This window comes from Pleurodeles waltl, chromosome 5 (assembly GCF_031143425.1).
Source record: "Pleurodeles waltl isolate 20211129_DDA chromosome 5, aPleWal1.hap1.20221129, whole genome shotgun sequence".
Classification (NCBI taxonomy): domain Eukaryota; kingdom Metazoa; phylum Chordata; class Amphibia; order Caudata; family Salamandridae; genus Pleurodeles; species Pleurodeles waltl.
In genome coordinates this window covers 1579674772-1579694587 of record NC_090444.1, presented here as the reverse complement: position 1 = coordinate 1579694587, position 19816 = coordinate 1579674772, and positions in this window count along the sequence as shown.

The following is a 19816-nucleotide window of genomic DNA, read 5'->3' as shown; positions in this document are numbered from 1 at the left end:
ATCTTTTGGAATTCACCCACCTTTTGGCTTCTTCCCTTGTGCCATCCTATATCAGTTTCTGGTAGGTCAGTCCTAGACAATTAACTCTACTTTTTGCAGACAGATTGGCACCCTTGTTACGACACTGTGATCTGATGGCTCTGTTCACTTTCATTTCAGTTAGTTTATTTCCTCTTTGAGCTCAACTAATTTGATTGTACTGTTACACTGCTTGTCTCTTGATCATATTCTGTTTCATGACAGCCCATCCTGGTCCTCCATAAAGCATTCTATTCTCCTGTTGGTCTCTCCAGGTCCTCCTGATTGCTGATGTGACTTAGCTTTTGGTGATGTGGGCCCAGGGCTGCCACCCCATATTTCTGCATTGCGTGATCAGTAGCCAGTGATAGATGAACCTGAAATTTACTTTTGTGACGGAAGTGGGCTATTGATGCCCAAATATAGTCAAGAGTGGCTATCCTATAAGGTAAAAAGTGCATGTAGGTAGCCAGAGAATATGATTGAAACCTACCATTCAGGAGCCACAGTTCAATGTTGGTAAAGCAATGCTAATTTCTTGGACATGCTTATCCAGTCTGTGAAATTGCATCTGTAGTTCAGGGATGTTATATGTTTTGTTGTCTAGAATCTGTCACATGTTACTTGCCTCAGTGTTCATTAAGTTGGCTTTGAAGTTGCCCACAATTAGCCACATGGACTCTGAGTGTGCTATTTTTAGATATCTCAGTGTGCGGAATAGCTGAACTAGTGTCTCTGCCCTTTTGTCTTTTGTCAGATGTAGATAAATGTTCCCTGTCACCACCAGCAGGACACTGCTGTAGCTGAGACTATTAACTTGGGTTAACATAATGCTGATGTAATTTCCATTTTCCATTGTGGCCATGGACATCGCTGTGGCCAGCTACTTTTTCACATATATTGGGACTCCAACCGAGGCATGCACACTGTTGGAAGGGCCTGATACTTTCTGAACTGATGATTTGGGCCGGGGGGTTAAAGGGCCGGGAGCCAAGCTCAGTCCGTGGTTTTTGATTGGTTGACTGTATGTGTTCGGCCTTCCCCCGAGGAGGTTGATCCTGTTCATCGGTTTGCCTGAGGTCACTGTTCGCAGCTTTGGCACTTTTGATACTGACTAGAATAGAATCATGTGCCTTCTGGCTTTTGTAGGTCTCTGCAGACTCTCTACTGGTGCTCCTGGCAATTGGGGAGACGATGTACATGAATATCACAGGAAATTTTGGCTTGGTTTGGGTTTCTAATTTTTATTCCCCTATTAGTCCAGCTGCACATGATCCAGGGCTTCAACTGTTTTACAGCTGGTGAAGATAATTTCTGAACATTCATTACCCTCCCCTACTCCCTAATCTCTGAGGTTGACTGAGGGCCACCTTCATTGGATGATTCTGAGAGGGCGATAGGCCTATGTGCTCTAATTATTAACCAGTTTAGCTAATTCAATTTACCAACAAATGCCAAAATCCATAGGTGAATATGTGAGAACACCCGTGTTCCACCCATGAAACGCCTCCCTGGGGCAGAGTAAAGCAATGCAATAATTTGCACTGCATTGCGTTACTCTAGATTTATCAAGCCACTCAGGGCCATGCAAAGTGGTCTTGCATGGCTTGATTAATCTAACTTAAGAGTTTTGTTCTTCTTGCACCCTTTTTTGTGGTTCCTGGGCGACACAACTCTTCAATAATTATGCCCCCTAGTTTATCAGTGTGCAATGTTGCAGCTTGCACTTTGGAAGCCAGTGTGCTGTTCATTCTGTCCAAGAATTGCCCTGCCCAAGGTTTATTTGCCCTATTCACTGCTCAGGAGTAGTGCAACACTATGCAAACAATTTCTCATATGTACAAAAGACTCTTACTATCTCCTGTACCTCTGTACAAAACTACCTAGACCTCTCTGATACTTATTGATCATATTTGTCACAATATGCAGATTTAAAACATTTATTTTCACATGACCTTTTCTGGCTAAAAATCTGGAATCATAATACTTCCATGTTTTACTCTAAAGTAACTGTCTATTAGAAATACATTCATAGGGAGTTTGTCTGAGGATTTGGAAATAGTTCATTTGATTTGCGGTTACTGTATTTTTAATCAGCAGTAGCATTTCAGCAAATACCAAAAATATTGCAAGGACTTTACTCAACTATCTTTTCAGACATGGTTGTATAAAGTGTGCCATAACCGTAGACTAGATACTGCAGATATGCCTCCTGGTTAACTTGTTTTAAAATGTTTAGGGGCATATTTACGAGAGCCCTGAGGCACATTTATGCTACACAAAGTGGTACATGCATGACACAAGGCTCTAAGTAAGATTTATGAAGCCATGCAAAGCTACTTTGCCTGGCTTTGAGTGGCCTCATAAATCTGGAGTATCGCAACACAGCGCAAGTTGCTGCGTTGCTCTACTCTGACCTGGATAAGCATTCCAAAGGCTTTGCTGTCAGTGTTCTCATGCAACTTCTATCGTTTTTGACACATCCCCTGTTTTACAAGAACTTGTAAACCTGAGGATGAGCTAAAACCTTTCACCTTCCCAGGCAGGCACAACAAGAAGAAATATCGTTATTTTGCCTCAAGTCTTCCACTTTCTATGTGTGCTGCATTTTGCAGCATACATAGAAAGAGGACAAAGCCTCCCAGGATGTGTTTTTGTGCAGGACGGTGCGCATTCCTGCACAAAACAATCCGGTGTGCAATGCAGGTACCCTTACAACATGGTGCAAGGGTGCCTGCATTGGTACTAGGCAGCCCATTGTGTACCAGGGCATTAGGGAAAGGACAAGAATTAGTCAAAACCCTTAAATATGGCACATTACTGCGCTTTCCCAGTGATGCAGTGCAAGGCGGTGCAGTGTAACACTGCAACACTTTGCCATAAACATCGGCCTTATTCTTATGGACCTCTGTCACTAACATTTAAGACAGATATGCAAAACCATATTTTCCATGTCAACCTAATGAAGAAGATGCTCTTTGACCTCCTTGATTTTCCTCTTAATTATATTATCATTGCTTACTTTTGTACAATATTCTTTCAGAAGCACTAACACTTTTCTATATAACATCAGATTACTCTTACCATGAACCATGTGTACCCTCCTACCCCGTTTGTATGCTGTCATACTTTCCTAATTCCAATTGTATGCTTATTCTGAATTGTAACACATTATATATTTCTAGTTTGTTTTGCTTTTAATAAGCTTACTTTTAAACTTAAAAAGTAATTGAATTTCATTAAGGCAAGCCTATTAATATTTGACAGAAATTGTTGGCAAAATTCATATTGGTTTGTACAGTATTAGCATGATATTATTTCAAAGAAACAGGAACTGGAAGCAGTAGTCCAATATTCAGCTACAGTGTGCTCACTGGAATATGCACAGTCTCATTTTGCATCCTGTGGTACCTCCAAGAGAATTGCCTAATTTCAGAGATAATAGTAAAACAATCAAGTATTTTAATAATAGTAGTGGATGAATAACTTGTGGTAATTGGTACCTCATTTTTTTTTAATTTTTAAGTCCATATAATTACCACTACTGGCATTCTTATGACAACTGAAAGTTGGAGAGAGAACATTTCACCTCAGTCAAGCAATTGACAAACAACCACTGAACACAGTAAAACATCAGAGTCCTTTGACACACCCAACCATACACATCAGTATCTTCAAGGAACTCCTATGACTGAACACAATAGGCGTCATCACGACCCTGGCGGTCTTGAGACCACCAGGCTTGTGGTAGCAGTCTGGCAGCCACATTATGAGCATGGAGGTAGTGCCACGGTCGGACTGCCAGCACCACCAGATCATAACTTTTCCTCAGTCTGGCAGTGCTGGTGGTCCTAAACCTCCAGGGCAGCGTTGCCCTGGAGATTACAAGTCCCTTCTCTACCGGCAATTACATGGCAGTAGCCCTGCCATGTAAAGGCTGTCGGAGATGGGGTGCAGGGGGCTCCATCGAGGACCCTGCACTGCCCATTCACTTGGCAAGGGCATTGCAAGGGGCCCCATGGCCAGCCCAGTCGCCCTTTTCCCTGTCTGCTTTGCAGACAGAGAAAAGTGCGAAGGGTGCTGGTGCACCCTATGTACCACAATATTGCCGCCGGCTCAATTATGAGCCGGCGTCAACGTTGTGGGCTGTTTCTCACTGGGCTATAAGTCAGAAACTCTGTTTCCGCCCACTGTCCCAGTGGGAAACTCATAATGGGGCCCACAGGAAGGGGACTGCCCTTGTAGTAACATGACCGCGAGAGTTTGGAGGAGGGCCTTTTCCGTTTGCCAACCTCATAATGACCCTCATGTATCTCTAATCAAGATATACCACTTTCAAACTAAACACTGAACATACTCACTACTAACCTCTCACAAACACCAACTAATATTAGGCACAGACAATGAATGGTTTTACCAGATTGGTAAGATACGGCACCCAGTCGAACTGTATGTACCATGGAAATTGTGATGGTCTCTATACAAATGCTATTAAAAGAACATATTTACTTGGTAGAATGCAGTGTTACCACATTCTCACATTTGAATAAAAGGTGTTAAGGTGTTACTTTAAACTCAAGGGAATAGTAGAAATGTGCAATAATTTCCTTACTGCTTGTGGTTAAAATATGTGGCATGCTGTATATGTTCAAGAATGTCCATGGTGATCACCTCTGATAATCTCCCTTGTGGATACTTTTTTTCACTAATACGTTGGCCTGATTTGAATAAGTCTGTGTCACTAAATTGACAAATCCAGATATTTATAGAAGGTTAGAAACACAGCAGTGTTTGTGTTTTATATGGCTTACATGTTTAGATAGACATAGACAGATTTTTTTAATCCAAGTAATTATATTTCCCTGAGTTTGAACCTGTGTAACGCACACTTGTATTTTCTTTTAATCTATATGGCAGTTTGAATCCATATGTACGTATCGTGCTTCACACCGATTTCCAAAGTGGTCTTATTGAGATTTTAATATCACAAAGTAATTTTCTTGTCATAGCAAATTAAATGTATTTTGTTTGAAAATGTATTTGATGTTGCACAGACTATGCAATGGAGGTGGGAGGCAAAGTTGATTTATGTTGAGGGTTGGGCACGAGGTGATTGTAGCACTACAGTTTGAGAATTGAATGTTTTTTAGTTTTTTATGGCAAAGCAACTGATATAGGTAATTTCTACTGACCAGACCTATTGAACTAAAGTTATATTCTCATCTGTGGAGTGACAATCTCCTATTCCTTCTAAAGACTTCAAATCACATACTTGGACTAGCTTTCTGAATGTATTGTGAACTGAATTCAATATTATTTAATCTTTTAAGTTTAAGCATGGGCCTTAGCTAATGGCCAACGCCTGCACTCCTTCCCCAGTGTGTCTGAAAGCATTTGGTTGTCACTGGGGTGGGTTATTATTAGAAACAGGGTCTTTGGTTGGCAATCAGGTTACCCCCCTGTCCAAGCAAGGACCCTCACTCTAGTCAGGGTAAAGGAGAATTACAGTCAATTAACCCCCGCTCGCCCCCTTGGTAGCTTGGCATGAGCAGGCAGGCTTAACTTCAGAAGCAATGTGTAAAGTTTTTGTACTAACGCACACAGTAATACAATGAAAACACTACAAAATGGACAACACACCAGTTTAGAAAAATAGGCAATATTTATCTAAATCAAACAAGACCAAAACAACAAAAATCCAACATGCACAAGTCAAGATATGAATTTGACAGAGAATAAGGGCCCTCATTATGACCCTAGTGGATTTTTGACCGCGAGGGTTAATGTGGCAGTATCACCACCAACAAGCTGGTGGTGTATACAGTCACATTATGAGTGTTGTGCGTTGGCCGCTACCGACCTGCACATGTCCACTGTACACCTCCGACCCGGCGGTCCACAGCAGACCATCAGGGGTATTATGAGCCAGCCTACCACCTTTTCCACGGCAGTGGCACCGTCATGAAAACCATGGTGGTAGGACTACCGGTGACAGGGAAGGAATTCCCTGTCAACGGTAGACGGTTCCCCCGCCCTCCCCCAAACCCCCAGCAGGCACCTGGCCCCCCCACCCCCATACACACATGACGCCCCCACCCACTACTGTCAAAGTGCACCCCACTCCCTCTACTTTCACAGCTCCCCCTTCCCAGATACACACACACATACACCCACACGCACCACGCATACACCCATTTACTTACACTTCCACACACGCATCCACTCACACTCCTCCATACACGCATTCACTCATACATACTCACATACAATCAGGTACGCATACAAGCATACATCCAAACATACATACTCACATGCATACACACTGACATGCAGACACACACTCACTTCAACATTCATACATGCATTCACTCACACGCATATGACCACGCATACACCACAACACTCACAGTCGCATTCATACACGCACACACACATTCGTGCACACACTCAGACACCACACACTCACACACAACATCCTCCCTCTCCTGTCAGATGCCTGACTTACCTTCTCCGGTGAGGTGGTTGTCCGTCAAGGAACGGGAAGGGACGCTGCTACGGCAGGCGGCACCCCGCCAGCAAGATATCGTCAGGCCGTATTGAGGGTCTTAATAAGGCTGATGGCGTCCTTCTGGCAGGGCTATGCAGCGTGGTAGCAACGTCAGTGTGCCGCTGTCCGCCAGCATGGCTACTGTCGAGTTCCCAACCAAGGTGTGGTGGAAATCCGGCAGTAACAGTTATATTGGGGGTGGTCATCTGGTGCTCGTGGCATTGGCAGTCTCGGTTAGTCATAATGAGGGTCTAAGAGTCTTAGGTCCTCATTACAACCCTGGGGGTCTGCGGTAATTTGGGGAAAGGTACTGCCAACAGGTTGGCAGTACCTTTTCCCAAATCATGACATTGGCGGTTTGGCTCGAGCCAAACCGCCAATGTACGACTCCGTCCGCCAGGGTGGTAACGGCCACTGGGCTGGAGACTTCAGTCTCCAGCCCGGCAGCAGTCACAATCCCACCCTCGGGATTATGACCCCACCTACCACCATGGTTTTCGTGGCACGCGTACTGTCACGAAAACCATGAGGGTAGGCACTATCAGTGCCAGGGAATTCCTTCCCTGGCACTAATAAGGGTCTCCCCTGCCCCCCCAGCACACTTCCACACCCACACACGCACACATATACACACATACACACAGGCATACCCACATCCACCTACGCATGCACACATACATATCCACACACTGCAACACAGACCAACATACTTTGCTGCCCACATGCATTCACGACACACAACATACACGCACACTCACATGCAGGCATTCACGCACTCATTCAAGGTGACTCACACCCGCATGCACGCAGTCATAAACAGACATCCCCCCACACACACAACACCCCCACACACGCACACAAAACCCCTAACCCTCTCTCCTGTCGGAGAACCCAACTTACCTGCTTGGAGGAGGTCCTCCGGCTGGAGATGGGACGCGGCGCTGCTGTCAGCAGCAGCGTCCGCCAGAAAAACACCGCCATGATACAGTTGGTGGTGTTTTGCTGGAGTGGCGCTGCTGGTGACAGCAGCTCTACCTTAATGCCGTCCGCCGCCATGACTGTCGAGGGTATTCCGCCAGCCTTCTGGCAGAATTCTATTGAGGGACATAATGCGGGTGGGCGGCTGGTAGCCATGGCGACGGTCTGTTGGCAGCCGTCGCAGTGGCGGTAGGCGGCAGTTACCGCCAATGTTGTAATGAGGGCCTTAATCCTTAGAAAACAGCGAGAATGCTGTTGTTACACAAACTACCTGGTTAGTGTCCAAAATAAAGCCGAATGGTTGAGCGTGCTTCGGATAAGGGTAGCATTGCAGCGAATCCATAATCACAGATGAGGCTGTGCATTGTTTCCTTCTTTGATCAGGTCGGCAATGTGTCATTTTTCTCCCTCACAAGGGAGCGATGCGTTGATTTCCAGACGGACACCTCGGATCCACACAGAGTCGGGTTGACTGATGAGCCATCTGTGCTAGGAAAGAGGGGAGGAGTGGCCACTCACACCTGAAAGGGCTGTGCCTGCCCTCACACAATGCAGTCTCCAGCCCCCTGGTGAGTGTCTGGGGCCTGGCCTGGGCAAGGCAGGATTTCAGATTCAAAAGAGACTTTTCTTTGAAGTAGGCCTACTTCAAAGGAGAAAATGGGTATAAGAAGGGCACCCAAAACCACAGACTTTAGAACACTTCTGGAAACCAAGAGAAACCTCTGCCTTTAGAAGAGCTGAAGAGCTGAGGAAGAAGAGCTGCCCTGCCTGTGACTGTGCTTTGTGGAGCTATCCTGCAGTTGATGCTCCTGCCAGGGTAAGAGGGCAAAGACTGGACTTTGTGTGCATTCCATCTTGTTAAGATCTCCAAAGGCTTGATTTAGAGCTTGCCTCCTGTTGTTTGAAGTCTCAGGGACAGCCAAGACTTCTCTCTCCCAGCACCTGGAGTCTCTGAAGAGACTCCTACTCTGCCCTGTGGTGCCCATCCAGTTCCTGGGACCCTGAAAAGAGAAGCTGGCAGCCTACGAGGAGGAAGTCCACGCACAGAGCGCCGCGCGGGGGAAAAGATCGATGCGACTGCGATCTGCTGCTGAAGAAATGACGCGCTGCCGGCTTTGTAGCTGGAAATCGACACTCGTCTGTAACGTGACCAAAGAATCGACCCACGGAGCTGGAGAAACGAAGTGCAGCATCGGTGACGAAGGCTGGGAGATCGCAGCCCAAGCTGCGTGTTTTTCGGATCATTGTGCAGCTGGATTTCCAACACAAGCACCGGTGGGCCTGTAAAAACAACGCAAGGCCTGCCCAGACCCGGGAGTGGTGGCCGAATCGACGCATCACTCACCTGCAGAGAGAAGAAACGACGTGCCCCGAACCAACAAAAGGAGAAACAATGCAAGGTCTCGCTCGTGAGTGAAATCAACGCATCAAAATCCCTTTTTGACGCACACTCACCTGTGAAGGGTTATTTTTGACGCTCCCAAGGTACATTTTCACGCTTACAGTGTTAGTGTGTGTTTAATACTACATGAAAACTATTTTTGCTTTTTAGTTGATAACTTGACTTGTGTATTGTGGATTTTTGTCGTTTTGGTCTTGTTTTGTTTAAATAAAAATGATCTATTTTTCTAAACCTGTGTTGTGTCATTTTGTAATGTTTTCATTAAGCTACTGTGTATGTTGGTACAAAAACTTTACACCTACGAATCTGAAGTTAAGCCTACTTCTCTGCCAAGCTACCAAGGGGGTAAGCAGGGGTTAGCTGAGGGTGATTCGCTTTTACCCTGAATAGAGTGAGGGTCCTTGCTTGAACAGGGGGTAACCTGAGTGTCAACCAAAGACCCCATTTCTAACACCTTGCAACAGTGAAAACCAAATGTAGCAGTATTTCACATGTAAAACATACCAGAACATGTCCCACCTTTAATGTACGTTGCACCCTTCCCATTGGGCTACCTAGAGCCTACCTTAGGGTGCCTTAAATGTATGAAAAGGGAAGGTTTTGACCTCCCAAGTGAGTACACTTGCTAGGTCTAATTGGCAGTGTAAGACTGCACACACAAACACTGCAGTGGCAGGTCTGAGGCATGTTTACATGACGACTCATGTGGGTCGCACAATCAGTGCTGCAGGCCCACTAGTAGCATTTGATTTACATGCCCTAGGCACCTCTATTGCACTTTACTAAGGACTTACTAGTAAATCAAAGGTGCCAAGCATGTATAAACCAATTAGCAATACAATGTACATAGAGAGCATATGCACTTTAGCACTGGTTAGCAGTGGTAACGTGCCCAGAGTCCCAAAGCCAACAAAAACAGTTCAGAAAAAACAGGAGGAAGGAGGCAAAAAGACTGAGGATGACCCTGCAAAAAAGGACCATGTGCAACACAACCACCCACCAGCCGAAAGCCAGAGGAGACCAATCAATACCTTGATGGACTTCCCTCATTGAGGCAATAGAAAAAGGGACCCAGGCCCACAACAGCAGAGGCTTGTTCCAGTTCCATGCCTTCCAGACTCCAGTTGGATCAGTCTATCCATACCCTTCTCCTCATCTGCAGATACAATCTGTGTTGCACCTAACCTTACTTTGCTCACAGATGGATCCAAGGGGGCAGACAGTACCACCATGGCCAATACATTGGTGTGGCCCACTCTACCTCCCGGGTGTGACTCTTGTCACCCACGGGGACAACTCTGTCCACCAGGACAGCAAGCCACAGTGGCCACTGACAGCTGTCAGGGATGAGAGCCAGGCCCCAGGGCTTTCAAGGCTCTCCAACCACTGTGACTGTGGGAAGTGGGGGGCAGTAGCCCCAGGTGCCTGGCACCCTATGACCACTCTCCCTTCCAACATGTCAGGCATGACAGCTGACCCTGGTTTTCCCCTCTCGGGCTCTGTTCCCTCCCTCTAGGCATGGTACCCCCAGAGTCCAGAATTGTCAGGCTGCTTGTAGAAGCAGTCCTTCACATTCTCCCACCAGTGCAGGGAAGTTAACCTTCATCTGGTCTTGCAACCTGTGGTTTGCACCTTTAGCTTACACCAGGGCCAGGAGCGAGGCTTCCCTCCCCCTGTCCTTCCTTCTGGGGTCCTGCACCTCCCCACTAGGAGTACACTCCAGAATCCAACTTGGTTGGGGCACTGTTAGCAATAGCCCCTCCCTCCAGGTCAGTGATGACAATCTGAGCCTGGCCCTTCAACCCAGGGTCTGTGCCCTTGAGTTGAACTGGGGTAGGAATGAGTCTCTCTTTCCCCTGCCCTTACTCCCAGGTTTCTGCACCCCCCACCATTGAGAGTACCCCTGGAAGTCACACCCGGGGGTGATTGGCCACATCGCCCTCCCATCAGTTCAAGGATAACCCCTGCACCTGATTCTCCAGCCTAGGGTCTGTACCCTCAGACTAGACCATTGCCTGGGAAGCCAGGACTTCCTGGGGAGCATACCTAAGCCCCGCAAGGGAAACACCTTCCCCAAGGGCCACATGAGAATCTGGCTGGTTCTGGTCCCCTGACCTCTGCCCACCTGGCAGAGCCTGGTTCCCCAGCCCAGAAATGGTATTACTGAGGTCACTCCTGGGAGGCTCTGACCTCAGAGCTAACCCCTGGACCTCAAGGTTCTCCACTGGGGCCTGCAACCCCCTCTCAACCCTCTGTCTGGGCTTCCGCACCCACTCACTAGGAGTGGTACTACCAGACACCAGAATTGGTGTGATGCTGGCTACAGCTGCTCCCCCATGTTCTCCTGACACTACGGGGCCTCGCTTAGCAGATGACCCTATGGTACAGGCTAGGCTCCCCTCCTGGTGTTCACTCATGGAACCATCCAGGACCTTTGACTGGATCTCGGGCACTCTGGGACTCAGCTCACACCCATTCCCTCTCCTCTGAGACTGGCCATGGGATCCCTCAACCATCCCACTACACTGGGACTACCTGGGACACTGCAATCCTTTCCCACCTCACCTGTTTGGGAAAAACCTAAGCCACTCCCTTCAGGAGCACCCCTAAATGCCTTTTCAGACCCAGAGGTCTGCCTCCAATGCAAGTTCCCCAGGGTCAGAGAACTCACACTCCACCTGGTGTTGATATAGCTCTGGAAAACAGGGACTGGACATATGCTCTCCAGCAATCACATCACACAGCCCCTCACATATGTTAACCAAACTACCCTTCACCCAAGCATCCAGTGATTTAGCCTGAAAAAGTACCCCACATGACCCTCCTGAGGCTGGTAAGACAGTACCTGACTGTCCCTAACACTCAACCCATACTCTTCTAGGGTGTCTCCAAACTTCATAACCAGGACCTCTGTCTGCCGGAAACCCCTCTCCCTGTCACTCTCACCTAGAGCCAGTAGAATGTCCCTCCCACTGCAAGGAATATGACTCCCCATGCCAGTTCCCCAATCCACCTCAGGGACCCTGCACATCACTGGAGTACTTCATACCCCTGAATCTCCTGGTGTATCTACATCTCCATCCTAATCTTTTCTAACTCTAACTGGTGAGCCCTCTCTGCCTGTTTGTCCCCCAACTCTTCAGGAGTGAGACCCCCAGGGGACATACTGCTACCTATCCTGGAGACCCTCCCCTAGGTGTAACAGCTACATCCACTACACTATTGTGTATCCTCTGTACTTCCCCATCCTCATCCTCCTTCTCGGTGTGCCCCCCAGCCTCCTTGGCTGTCACGCAGGCCCTCAGTGCCTTTTGCAGCTCCTCCTTCTTGGTGGAGCTCCTAATGGGACAGTCAAGATCCTTACAGAACTGTTTCAATTGAGCAACTGTGTAACGGTGAAATGGGGTCTTTGGTTGGCAGTCAGGCTACCGCCTGTCCAAGCAATGACCCTCACTCTAGTCAGGGTAAAGGAGAATCACACTCATTTAACCCCTGCACCCTCAATTGGTAGCTTGGCACGAGCAGGCAGGGCTCACTTCAGAAGCAATGTGTAAAATATTTGTACCAACACACACAGTACTACAGTGAAAACACTACAAAATGGAAACCACACCAGTTTAGAAGAAATAGGTAATATTTACCTAAATCAAATGAGACCATAAGTCAATATATGAATTTTAAAAAGAACAAGAGTCTTAGGCCCTCATTATGACATTGCCAGTAAATCCTGCTTACTGCCATGGTGACAGCCGCCAACATATCATCACGGAGGCCGACCAAAGGTTAGTGGTAAACTATTTATACAAATACCTATACCGTTACACCAACAAAACAACACCCTCTACATTATGACCCACGAATCACCACTGCGGGCATTCATGGCAGTAAACCATTGGCAGTACATACCAGTGTGGTCAGAATGGCCACCCAAATATATAACAACACAACATTGGCCAAAACTAAAATCACACACCTGACACTGATACATAAACCACACCCACCTACCCACAGCACTATAAAACACACACCCACTTACCCACAACCCTTTACGAACACAAAAAATAGCCAAGAGCTAGCCATGCAAATCAGAGACACAACTACACACACCACAAACACCCATCCATCCATCACGCACCCCACCACATTACTCAATACCAAATGCACAAAACACCACACAACACCCATGTCCCCACAAAGGCACTCCCCTCTCACAGATGAGGAGTTGTGGGTCATGGTGGAGGAAATAGTCAGTTTAGAGCCACAGCTGTTTGGAGCATAGGTACAGCAAATCTCCATTGCCAGGAAGATGGAGCAATGGCAGAGAATCATGGACAGGATGAAGGCTGTGGGACAGCATCCAAGAACAAGGGATGACATCAGGAAGAGGTGGAATGACCTACGGGGTAGGTACGTTCCATGGCAGCAAGGCACCAGCTTGCCATCCAGAGAACTGGCGGTGGACCCCCACCTCCTCCCCTACAGCTGACATTATGGGAGGAGTAAGTCTTGTCAGTACTGCATCCTTGGGGAGTCAGTGGAGTTGCCGGAGAACTGGACACTGGTGGGTCAATATTTACTACCTATCCCCTCACATACCTGCATGCCACCACCACCCCTCACCCTTACACCCATCACTTCACTCCATCCCATACAGTGCACTACCACAATTGACTAACCTGATACCCCCTGCATGAACATCCCTCCTAGCCCTGCATGTACACCCACCTGGTACCTGGCACAGCATGGTGAACTAACAATCCCACAAGACATTATCAAACACAAACAAAGGAGGCAGGGCAACAGGAATGACATAGGGGAAGCTAAGGACATAGAAATTGTCACAGACATGTAGCATAATACAAAACTTACATCCCCAAAGGTGCCCCGGCCAATCTCAGCAGTGAGGAGGTGCCACAACTACCCAGTCCCCCATCAGAAGATGCCCCCAGTGATGACAGTAACTCTGGACTTCTGGATCAACTTCCTGGCCCATCAGGGACCACTGGTCAGTCGGCTACTCCAGCCCACACCCACTCCACTACAGAGCCTCCCCCCCTCATTATCAAACACCACAGCAGCTACCCAACATCCCCCCACCTCTGTCCCCAGGACACGTCAATCAGCAGTGTGCGCACCTGTACAGTGACCCTAGTCCACACCACACAGCCAAGACAATCAGGGTTCTGGGATCAGTGGCAGTGGGCACACCGTTTAGGGGTCACAGGCACAGGAAGACAGGGTCACACGGAGGACAGCTTTGCGCCAGGAGGAGGTCAGGCCCAGGGAACCGACTGCCCGGGAGGCACTCACCAATGTCCTGGTGGCTTGCCAACAATCCCAGGACAAGATGGGTCAGATGGGTCAGATGTTAAACATCATGCAGGAGAACCAGAAGTTGCAGGAGGAACACCACCAGGAGATCATGGTCTCCATAGCAGGGGTGCTGGGTGATATGGCCAACATCATGAGGGACAACACAGGACACCAGTGGCCCCTTACACTAGCCAGTCAACTGAACAGCCCTCCACATCTGCTGAAGCGAATTGACAGGTGGCCCTGCCACAGGACCCACAGACCACCAACACCCCTCCCCCTGCAGAAGGTGAACCACCCCTGAAACGTTCCCTGCGACCCAGACAGATGCCAGATACACTTGCCAAGACCAAGACCACCACCAGGAAATGAGACCCTCCTGAATGTCCCGCTTATGTTCCACTCTGTCACCTTGGGCCTGAACTTCACCTTTCAAGGGTTCAGGGACTGGATATGGCACCACTTGGCAGGGCAGGAGTCTCAGCAGAGAGTCCAGATGCTGGCATGGGAAGTCTTTGATGGCCCTGAGACTTCAACAACAGGAGGCAAGCTCAGTTCAAGCCCTTGGAGATTCTTCTTAAGCAGGAATGCACAATAAATTCCAGTCTTTGTCCCCTTTCATGGGAAGAAGCAGCAACTGCAGGATAGCCCAACAAAGCACAGTCACAGGCAGGGGCAGCACTTCTCCTCAGCTCTTCACCTTGACAGAAGTTCCTCTTGAATCCAGAATTTATCTAATTTTCAAGGGTTTTGGGTCCACTACTTATACCCCTTTCTGCCTTTGTAGTAGGCAAACTTCAAATGAAAGTCTCTTTTGTTTGTAAGATCCTGCCTTGACCAGGCCAGGCCCCAGACACACACCGGTGGGTTGGAGACTGGATTGTGTGCAGGAGCCATCCCTTTCAGGTGAAAGTCACCACACCTCCATACCCCTCCCGCCCAGATGGCTAATCAGGATATGCAGGATACACCCCAGCTCCCTTTGAGGCACTGTCTAGAGGAGAGGTGCAGACAGCCCAACTGTCAAACTCACCCTGACAGGGTATCCACAAACAAGCAGAGTCACAGAATGCTTTAAGCAAGAAAATGCCGGCTTTATAAAAGTGGCATTTTTAAACACACGGTCTAAAAACAACCTTTACCAAAAGATATATTTTTAAATTGTGAGTTCAGGGACCCTAAATTCCATATTTCTATCTGTTCCCAAAGGGAATTTGCACTTTAATAATGTTTAAAGGCAGCCCCCATGTTAACTTATGAGAGTGACAGGCCTTGCAACAGTAAAAACATAATTTAGCAGTATTTCACTGTTAGGACATGTAAAGCACACCAGTACATGTCCCACCTTTAACATACGCTGCACCCTGCCCATGGGGCTACCTAGGGCCTACCTTAGGGGTGCCTTACATGCGTGAAAAGGGAAGGTTTCCCACTTGCCAGGTCGAATGGGTAGTGTAAGACTGCACACACAGACACTGCAGTGGCAGGTCTGAGACATGTTTACAGGGCTTCTCATGTGTGTGGCACAATCAGTGCTGCAGGCCCACTAGTAGCATTTGAATTACATGCTCCAGGCACCTTTAGTGCACTTTACTAGGGACTTACTAGTAAATCAAAGGTGCCAACCATGGATAAACAAATCAGCAATACAATATACACGGAGAGCATATTAATCTAGCACTGGTTAGCAGTAGTAAAGTGCCCAGAGTCCTAAAGCCAACAAAAACAGGTCAGAAAAAACAGGAGAAGGAGGCAAAAAGATTGGGGATGACCCTGCAAAAAGGACCAGGTCCAACAGTTATTAAGCGCCCTCTTGTGCTTGCACTGGGGGAGTCAATTGTTTATATTTTAACTGCTAATCAGGAGGAGCTGCCCAAGCAGCCTGAGGCCGTTTTTTGTCTTTCGGAATGAGGATCAGAATGCAAGGCATCACTCCTAGATAAAAGTAAAATGAGCCAATTGGCTTGTTTTGCTTTCACTGCATTAGTGCTCACGGGCGTATGTTAGTCCTGAACACTGATTAGGTTGCGGGAGTTATCACTGGAAGGGGGGGATTCCTCCTTCCCACTGGTATCCCTATCCATTGTATTCCTTCTTGAGGATCACGGCAAGAGGAAGATCCTCAAGCTGGGATCCTCCCATTAGGCACCAGGGATTTTGGCATGGGAAGTAGCCCCTTAGGCAAGGGCTTGTGCTCCCCCACCCTCAACCAATGTTTTAAACTTACTGCCCTGCCCGGGGGATGGATGAGGACCATTACCCCCAATCTATCCCTGCTAGGGTGGCATAAATCTCATTAGACACCAGGGAAATATGTTGAAAACATAGCGGTGTGGGCTGCCCACCATTGGCATTGACATGCCCTCTCCCAAAAAAACAGTCTTTATGTGACCCCTGGTGGGCAGATTGAAGGGTTGACCCAATTTGTCTCCCCCAGGGGCGCAGAAAGCCCATTAGACACCAGGGTATATTTATGAAAAGAAACGCGTGTGGGGGGCTGTGCACCAGGGGCATTGCCATGCCCCACCCCAAAAAGGGGTATAACAGTCTTTCTGACCTCTGGAGAACAGCTTGGAGATTCTTTTGGGTGTTGTTTTTACATATGGGCCAGGACAGTGGGGTTAAATTCTAATATCGTCCCACTTGCCATGGTGAATGGCAGTTCCTTTGGGCCTTGGTTTAGCTGCCTCCTGGGGAAACAGACCAGACCCAGACGTTTCTGAAAACTAGACATCGAGAGGAGTCCAGAGTAGTAAGCCTTGATTGGATCCCATAATGTTTTTTTTACCCACAATGCTCTGCATACCTCAAACTGCCTAAAATCATGCATTTGGTGATGTAAACTTCTAGAATACATATAGAGCCACAACATTTTTACTGTCCAGTGTTACCTACTCGTTCCAATAAAAGCATTACCCTTCTGGTCTGTGTGGTCCTATTGCCTGTGTGACATGACAAGTCTCAAAATGCAATCTGTAGACATCAACATTTACTGTCACTTAAATTACCTGATTTGGCAACGGGGGAAGCAATGGGGGTAGTTAACATGATCCATGCTTGGTTGCCCCATAAAGAAACATACCAAACCAGACATTTCTAAAAGTTTAGTGTGCTTTTCATTTATTACATGATGTTTTCCTATCCACAATGCCCTTCAAACCTTAAATCTGTCTAAAATCACATTTTTTCTTGCATGTCTGTGATGTGAACTTCCAGAATCTGTAGGGATCTAGAAACTTCCTACAACCCAGCATTCCCCCACTTGTTCCGTAGCTGGTGACCGAGTCCCCTCCCCTGTCAAATCAGGTAATTTTTATTTTTTTGCCTCTGTATGTTTTGACTTTTTTTCTGTCGCAGGCGCTAGGCCTACCCCTACAAGAAAGTAAGTACAATTGTGGGAATGCTGGGCAGTAGAATGTTTGTGAATTCCCACAGATTACAGAATTTTCCCTCACAAAAATGTGAGGTTAATATGCATTTTTAAATAACATTCGAGGTTTGCAGGGCTTATGGGTAATGATATTTGGTGAGACCCACACAAATCACCCTACCCTAGACTCCTCCAGATGTCTAGTTTTCAAAAAAGTGTGGTTTGTTAGGTTTCCCTGAGCGCTGGTTGTGCTAGGTCCCACAATACACAGATATCCAAACTGAAAAAGGGTCAGTTTTGAGAGGAGAAATTTGATCTTCTCATGTTGTGTTTTGGGTTCTTTCCTGCTAAGTCAATTCACATAGTTGAGGTATCATTTTTATCAGACGTCCTGAGGAAATGATGGGTGATAGGAAATGTATGGATCCCTGCCAATTCCAGAACATTCCTTCACAGAAATATGAGAAAAATTGCATGTTTTAACCAAACAGTGAGGTTTGCAAGGGCTCCTGGGTAAGGAAACCTGGTGAGACCCACTCACTTCACTCCACCCTAGAAACCCCTGGATGTCTATTTTTCTGAAAAGTGTGGGTTTGGTAGGTTTCCAGAGCAGTGACATAACAGAGATTGACATCTCCTGAAGTAATGTCCCACACCTATATTAACCATCAAGTACAATGAAATGAACCCATAGTTCAGTCAGAGCTGAGATACAACTTTTGTTGTGTATGCAAATATAAATATATTAATGCAATGAATGTATTCCTATCTAAATCAATCATCCATGTACACCTACTTCTTGTCTGTGAACTTAAAGCTGTGAATGTTTTAGGCAGAAGGTAGGTCTACACTGAAAGCATAAATCTTAGATGTATAACTACTTACTTGTTTATCTAGTATGTGGTATACTTTGTTATATAATAATGAACTGATGCATACTCCTGATTTAAAAATAAATGTGAATTTGATGCAAATGTGTGTGTGGTGCTATGCAGCATGTATATGCACAGTGCTAGGGAGAGAGTGTGAAAGTGTTATATCTCTGTAAATATGGCACCTTCCTTCTCTCTCATTCTCAGCGTAGTACTGTGTTGCATGAGACATGGACAGGAGATGAGACATGGTCCTCCACACTTCCTGACTGTGAGTCCTTCATTCCAGTAAAAGTCAGCAGTTCCTGCAGAGTGTGGCCATTGCCTTAACATACGCATCGCTGAATGTAATAATCATTTGTATTTCAGCTCCAGCGTTCAGTTCCAGAGATTCAACTTCCTATAGAGAGTCAGAAATACAGTACAGGGAATGTCACATGGTAAATCATATGGCGTTTTGATGACTTAGAAATGTAATGGTGAACTAATAAACGAATGATCTCTTGTTTTACACATAAAGACTTCTACAGTGCAGGTTGAGACTAGCAGTCGGAAAAAGCTGAGTGCAAATGGCCAGTAACTCTGTTTCTCTCTCTTGTTTCATTCACCGAGTTTCCAGCTGACCAGCATAGTATGCTTTGTATGGTTGTCGGTTGATTCGGAGGCGTGAGGGGATTAATATCGCTCCTGTTGGACGTAAATTGTCATATTAGTTCAAACCTGACACATGCAAATAAATAATGTCACTTGTTATATGATTATACTGATCAATCATATCTTTTCAGGGATGTATTAGTGTTTTTGAGTGCTGTTAATTAGTAGAAAAGTTTCAGGTCGGGTCTCACATTCTGAAAATAAAGTTCATATACATCATACACATATACATCTCCAAAGACCCAATGGATTTTTGTATTTTTTCTATTTCCAAAACCATTGACAAATTGGGTAAGCCCCTGCTTTAACAGTTAGCTGTTTGAAATATATGTTGAACAATAATGACAACTATGTGCCAAATGCTGATGGCAGCTCTAATGTATTGTCAATCCTCTATGCACCAGAAATGTATCGGACAAATTAACTCAAACGCATTAATCACTCCCCCCCCATATAATTTTCAATGTGTTAATTTAGTCGATGTGAGTCTTTTTTTATTGAAAATAGATGTTTTTTCTTTATTTTGCCAAGTATAATGGGGGCACAATCTAATGTCTGTTAAACAATGTGGACAGCAAACAACAAAGGAACACTATGGAGTGTCTTCGTACAGCAAATGGAATACATTAGGAGCAAGTGCTGTGGTAAATGGTTCCTCTCCA